The following is a 7,500-nucleotide window of genomic DNA, read 5'->3' as shown; positions in this document are numbered from 1 at the left end:
CTTTTTGTCACAGAGAGAGGGCGTGTGTGTTTGTGTGTGTGTGTGCGTGCGCGTGCGCCCGCGCCCGCCTGTCTATTTGTTTGTTCGACGCACGTAAGCGCACGTCTTCTTGTGCGTGGTGTGTTTGCATGCTGTGTGTAGTGTGTGTGTGTGTGTGTGTGTGTGTGTGTGTGTGTGTGTACCTGTCCATAGTGCGAGCACTGACGTGAGTTTGTGCGCTGAGGGCGTGTCGTGAGAGACTACAGGCAGAACGGTGTACAGCAAAGACTTCGTGACAGGTGATGGAGTCTCCCGTCGGTCCGACGGATGAGTAGGCAGGCAGGCTTATCTGTCGGTGTGTGTCCTCATATGGGAGAAGAGGCCGATTCTGAATGCGCAGCACTTCCCACAGGTGTTGCAAGTAAAGGGAAAACGTCTCCAGAAGTTGAGCCTTGCTTCCTTCGCTCACGCTTCTTCTTAATGGCCGGCATTCTCTTGTTTTCAAACGTCTTTATGCCACTAGAGCACAGCATCCTCCAGCGAGAGCGGTCAAGGGCATCAGTTTCCCAGGAAGCGATGTTATGTCACAGGCTTTGAGGTTTGTCTTCAAGGTGTCCTTGAAGCGCTTGCAGGGTCTTCCAAGTTCACGGTGGCCTTCCTTCAGCTGGCCATACAAAAGCATCTTCGGGATCCTGTTTGTCATGCGCACAACGTGTCCTGTCCTGCGTAGCTGGCACTGGATCAGCAGGCTTTCGATGCTGGGCAGGCCGCTCCTCTCTAGGTTGGCCAATTGGAGACCCTGTCTTGCCACTTTATGCCGAGGATCTTTCGTAGGCATCTCTGGTGAAAATACTCAAGTTGTTGAATGTGACGGCGATACGACGTCCACGTTTCACAGCAGTACAGTTTCAGTTTCAGTTGCTCAAGGAGGCGTCACTGCGCTCGGACAAACCATATACGCTACACCACATCTGCCAAGCAGATGCCTGACCAGCAGCGTAACCCAACGCGCTTAGTCAGGCCTTGAAAAAAAAAAAAAAAAAAAAGGGAAGAAATGAAAAAGGCAGTACAACAAGGTGACAGGCGACAAAGTGGTTTATTCACCACAGAAATTAAACCAGCCTGGGCTGTCATGCCCCTCCTGGCCGGAATAATTATACCCTCTGTGTCATATACACTTCGTTCACCCAACCAGTACAGTTGAGTTTCACGATCTATCGGCAGTGAGCCCTTAAGGTCAAGTTGTTCGTGGCTGTGGTCTTATCCATGGGGTGTGATGTGGTAAAGGCGTTGGTCTTGTGGTCTTGTGGTGGGGTGTAGTCCTGGTTGTCGGTTCAAGGGGGCGGGGGGGTCCTCGCTGTGTTCTGGCCGCTGGCGGTGTCCGTGGTCCGTGCTTGTGTATCTGCCTGTGCTCGGGTGGTGGGTGAAATCCTGGTTGTCGGTCCGAGGCTGGTCCTCGCGGTGTCTTGTAATTCACCCAACCGGTCTGTATCACATTTATGGCAGCAAGAAGAAGAAGAAGAAGAATTAGAATGGCCACAACAAAACAATAACAAAAACAATGGAAATTTATATTGCGCATTCCAACGCTCAAGGAGCTTTATAATGATTGAAAAAAAAAAAGTTGTTCATGTATTGCGGTTGATACATGTGAATGAAATAGACAAATATCTTTAACCTAAAATAAAATAAAATAAGATAAAAAAAAAAAATTTTAAGATAAAAATAAAGACGCCTTTTTCATTTCTTCTCTTTGGTACCAATATTCCGCCAACGTCCAATTATTGTCAATGCCGCAGCTCGCATTGAAAAAATAAAATAAAATAAAATAAAATAAATCAATTTCAATTCATTTCGAATTTTCCGTTTTGGTTGAAGCATACAATAAAGTATTTTGAATTTAGCAGAACCTTAAACTCAGAGAGTAGCCTGCAGAGAAGTGTTTTAAAATAATTACATACACATTTGAAAACACTTCTCTGCTCTGTTGAGGGGGGGGGGAGGGGTTGGGGAAGAGAAGGGGGGAGGGGGTAGAGTCGATTATATGCATATATATATTTAAATTTAGTAATATCTTGTCAAATAACAGCCTTGTTTCCAAGCTATAGAGAACAAAGGCAGAAACAGGGAAAATGGAGATAAAGACAGAAACTCGACACTTGGGGGGGGACTGACATCATCATTTTTCATCATCAGGCAAATGACGCCACTGTGACGTCATGCGCACGTGCGACAAGTTGACATCATCATCATGTCAGATGACGCCACTATGACCTCACGCTCACGCGATAGTTGACATCATCAGTCAGATGACGCCGCTGTAATTTTACACTCGGTGAAAGAGGTCCGTGCAAACGATGTTTTTTGTATGGTTGGTTGGGGTTTTTTTTGTTTGTTTGTTTGTTTTAAACCGCGTCACGAGCTCCCGGAATCTGTCGACCAGTTCAGACGGGGCGGTCGATATGTCAAGTCGGTCTGCAGTCAGCTTGAAATTCCAGCTGTGAAGACATCCGTCAATAGCGCACGTGAGCTTTATGCGGGCTTTTCTGTGTTTAGCATATAACTCACAATAAAGAGACGTGTCCTTTGTGGAACGAAGGTGGCAGAATGGTTAAGACGACGCTCAGCTGCCACTATAGAGAGTCCGTGATGGCGTGGGTTCGAATCCCGCTCTCGCCCTTTCTCCTGGTCTTTCGTATGAAGCGATAGAGCGAGGTAACGTATGCAGCACGCGCCTCGCGCACTGAAAAAGAACCCACGGCACCGAGTGTTGTCCTCTTGGCAAAATTCTCTTTCAGAAATCTACTCTTGATAGGTACACAAATATATTACAAGCATGCACTCGAGGCCTGACTAAACGCGTTGGGTTATGCTGCTGGTCAGGCATCTGCCTTGGCAGATGTGGTGGAGCGTGTATGGATTTGTCCGAACGCAGTGACGCCTCCTTGAGAAACTGTAACTGAAACTGAAACTGTTGGAATGTGAGAGCCAAGTCAATACTCCTTTGTTCTTCTGTGGGGCAAACTGCATAGCCTGTGTCGCCTTTTTTTCAGCAAACGTGTCAATTAGATATCTTTTAGAGATGACAGGGTGTTGTTACTGCATCTTGTATATGTATTGCACTTGATGTACTGAATTATACTAGGGCAGGACTTCTTGAAATATTTCTTGTTGTCTTGTTTACCTACAGGTGTGGTGAGCTGTGACATGTTCCAGACATAAATTCTGTTAGAACCATATCCCGCTTCTCACTTCATCCATGGTCGTGCATACAGATACACAACGTTGAAGTGTGTGTGTGTGTGTGTGTGTGTAATATATATATATATATATATATATATATATATATATATATACAGAGAGAGAGAGAGAGAGAGAGATCTTTATTTCCGAGGATAAAAAAAAGCAGTGGTGGGTTTTTTTGTTGTTGTTTTTTGTTTGTTTGTTGGCTTGTTGGTTGTTGTTGTTTTGTTGTTGTTGTTGTTGTTTTTTAAACATCCATTCTCCACCCATAATAGGCTCTTCCTAGTCTATAGACAATACTAAATGATGAAGGATATGAACATGATGGTTATGAAAAATTTATAGAAAAAGAAACACACACATCAGAAAGAAAGAAAAATGAAAAGAACAAAAAAAAAAAGAAAAAAAGAATAACGTTGCTGGCTTGGAAAGGGACGAGAGAAGAAGAAAGGGAAGTGTGTGTGTGTGGAGGGGTGGGGTGGGGATGGGGGGTGAGGGGGGTGGAAGGAAGAGAGAGACAGAGAGGTGAAGGGGGGCATAAGTAAATGAGCTAGAGAGAGAGAGAGAGAGAGAGAGAGACAGTCAGACAGACAAAGACAGCAACATGCAGAGAGACAGAGACAGGAACAGAGAGACAGAGATAAGGACAGAGATACAGAGAGTTCCAGAGAGAAAGCGGTGAGTGCCAGAGAGAGTGAGGTGGGGGACAGAATGACAGACAGATAGAAACAGAGAGACAGAGATAAGGACAGAGATACAGAGAGTTCCAGAGGGAAAGCGGTGAGTGCCAGAGAGAGTGAGGCGGGGACAGAATGGCAGACAGATAGAAACAGAGAGACAGAGATAAGGACAGAGATACAGAGAGTTCCAGAGAGAAAGCGGTGAGTGCCAGAGAGAGTGAGGTGGGGATAGAAAGACAGACAGAAACAGAGAGACAGAGACAGGGATAGGTATACAGAGTACCAGAGAGAAAGCGGTGAGTGCCAGAGACAGTGAGGCGGGGACAGAAAGACAGTCAGATAGACAGACAGATAGATAGAACAGAGAGACAGAGACAGGGACAGAGATACAGACAGTACCGGAGAAAAAGCGGTGAGTGCCAGAGACAGTGAGGCGGGGATAGAAATAGAGAGAGACAGACAGACAGAAATACAAAGACAGAGCGGGGATAGAAAGGCAGGCAGTTAGATAGACAGATAGATAGATAGATAGAAACAGAGAGACAGGGACAGAGAAAGTGAGGTGGAGACAGAGAGACAGAGAGGTGGAAATAGAAAGACAGAGAGACAGTCAGACAGACAGAAACACAGAGACAGGGACAGGGATACAGAGAGTGCCAGAGAAAAAAAGCGGTGGATGCCAGAGAGAGTGAGGCGGGGACAGAAAGACAGACACAGACAGAGACAGACAGAAGGACAGAGAGGAGGGAAGGTGGAGGGATTTGGGAGGGTGGGGGGGGGGCGGAGGGGGAGTGTAGGGGGTGGGGTGGGAGAGATGGGGAAGGAGGGCTCTGCCAGTCACCCTATATCCAAACACAAGTCTAAAAACAATTAGCCAGCCTCCATAAAGGGAGGCGATTAACGATCAGAGTGCACGCATAATCGTGCAGGCAGCGGAGCAACAGCTTGGGCCAACTCAAAGCACAGTACACAGGCCTGTACAGCAGCAGCAACAGCAGCATCACTCCGTCCGCAGCAGGTCTGTTATGTCGGTGTCATTTTATCTGCGCATACCCCCTCACTCCCCCTCCCCTCCCACCCCCCCCTCCCGCCCCCCCACCCCCAACCGTCCCCAGCAACCCTATTTATTTTAACCCCTAACCTCCACCGCCTACTATAGCCTTATGCCGATCACTCATTTCCGACCTCTTTTTTTTTTTTTTGTTCACATTATGAAAAAAAAAATTTCTTGAATTTACTCGGAATCATCTCACTCTGTTCCACTCAAGTGGCACGTTAATTGGCCCACCTCCTCCTCCCTCGTCCTTAAATCAATCAATCAATCAATCAATCAATAAACAAGTAAATAATCGATCCCACCTTTTGACAGTTTGAACCCACACTACTATAGCCTGCGAACTTTCTTCTTCCTTTGTCTCTGTCTCTCTTCTTTATTCATCCTCCCCCCCCCCCCCTTTCTTTCTTCATGTTTTATAGTTTTTAATCATTTATCTATCTATCTATCTATCTGTCTGTCTGTCTCTCTCTCTCTCTCTCTGCCTTCCTACCTACCTACCTGCCTACCTACCTACCTACCTATCTATCCATCTATCTATTTATATATCTATCTGTCTGTCTGTCTGTCTGTCTCTCTATTTACCTACCTACCTACCAACCTATCTATCTATCTAATTGTCTGTCTGTCTGTCTGTCTGTCTGTCTCTCTTTCTCTCTCTCTCTATTTACCTACCTACCTACCAACCTATCTATCTATCTATCAATCTATCTGTCTATCTGTCTGTCTGTCTGTCTGTATGTATGTCAATCTATCATTATTTTGTGAAATCATGTTATTTCATTTTGTGTTCATGTTTTACACAAACCGAGGGTAGCCTATCAAAACCTGACCGATGCTTTGGGTATATGAGTAGGTCAGACGTCTGCTCTTTACGCAGATGTGGTGGAGCGTATATGGAACACTCCGCACGCTTTGACACCTCCTCCTTGAAATAAAACTGTTTTGTCGTGTTTTTGTTTTTGTTGTTGTTGTGTGTGTGTGTGTGTGTGTGTGTGTGTGTGTGTGTTGTTGTTGTTGTTGTTGTTGTTGTTGATGGTGAATATCAGCGATATTGTAATATTCTTTTTATTGCTTGAAGGAGACCATAAAGTATTTTGAATGGAATTGAATCGAATTGAATTGAAACCGTTCTTGTTCTTTTTCTTATCGTTACGTTTGTGATATTTTCTTTCTTTCTTCTTTCCTACTGTCTTTTTTTTTCTTTTTTTTTATTATTATTATTTTTTATATACTTTCTTCGATTTTTGCTTGTTTGCTCAACAGTCAATTATTTAGGAGAAAGAAAAAAAGTTTTGCAATTTTTGCGCGCACACTGGGAGCATGTTTCTGTCTCTGTATCTTTCTCTCTGCCTTTGTCTCTGTCTCTGTGTCTGTCCCCCCCCCCCCACTCCCGCCACCTCCTCTCTCTCTCCCCCCTCTCTCTCTCTCACTTTCTCTCTCTCTCTCTCTCTCTCTCTCAAATTCCTGACAGTCATTACAGATAAGTGGCAAAGAATAAACTTTGCAAGATTTCGACTAAGGACACTTGGGTTTAATGCAAATAAAAGATGGTTTCAGCCTGGGACATCCACAGAATCACCATGCCCTTTGTGTGCGTCAAAGCGTCTCTCTCTCTCTCTCCCACTACTCCACCCCTCCATCCCCACCCCACAACCTCTCTCTGTGTGTGTGTGTGTGTGTGTGTGTGTGTGTGTGTGTGTGTGTGTGTGTGTGTGTGTGTGTGTGTGTGTGTTCCTGAAACAGAGATGCGTTTTCTGCTTGAATGTCCAGAGTTATGGTGAACACGAGAATGACTTCATTTCCGTTAAGTATCACGGACGATCATCTGTGTTTAAACAAGCATTATGATGATGGCTGCAGAGAGAAAACCAGTCAGTAGTGAATGTTGCTTACGCTGTACACATAGCTCTGGACACCAGGAAGCAAGAGTTTACGTTTGTGACTTTCTGTGTTGGCATTGCTCACTCCATTAATTTTGTCATGGGTCAAGGGAACAATCAAACCATCTGAGTCTGATGTATTCTCTCTCTCTCTCTCTCTCTCTCTCTCTCTCTCTCTCTCTCTCTCTCTCTCTCTCTCCGGCTCTGTGTGTGTGTGTCTCTCTCTCTCTCTCTCTCTCTCTCTCTCTCTCTCTCACACACACACACACACACACATGTGATTGATCGAGTGGCACATGTATCTGGCTGTCTTCTCTGTGTGTGTGTTTGCGTGTGTGTATGTTTGTGTTTGCTAGCATGTGTGCACGAACTTCCGTGCGCGCGCGCGCACACACACACACACACACACACACACACACACACACACACACACACACACACACACACACACACACACATGTGATTGATCGAGTGGTACATGTACCTGTCTGTCCTCTCAGTGTGTGTGTGTGTGCTTGCGTGTGTGTATGTGTGTGTTTGCTAGCATGTGTGCACGAACTTCCGTGCGCGCGCGCGCGTGTATATTTGTGTATGTGCGTGCGTGCACGTGTGTGCTTTTTTGCGAGCGTGCAAGCGCGTTAATTAACAGAACGGAATTCAA

This window comes from Babylonia areolata, chromosome 19 (assembly GCF_041734735.1).
Source record: "Babylonia areolata isolate BAREFJ2019XMU chromosome 19, ASM4173473v1, whole genome shotgun sequence".
NCBI lineage: Eukaryota > Metazoa > Mollusca > Gastropoda > Neogastropoda > Buccinidae > Babylonia > Babylonia areolata.
The sequence above is the reverse complement of the archived record's forward strand: the minus strand, read 5'-3'. Positions refer to the sequence as shown.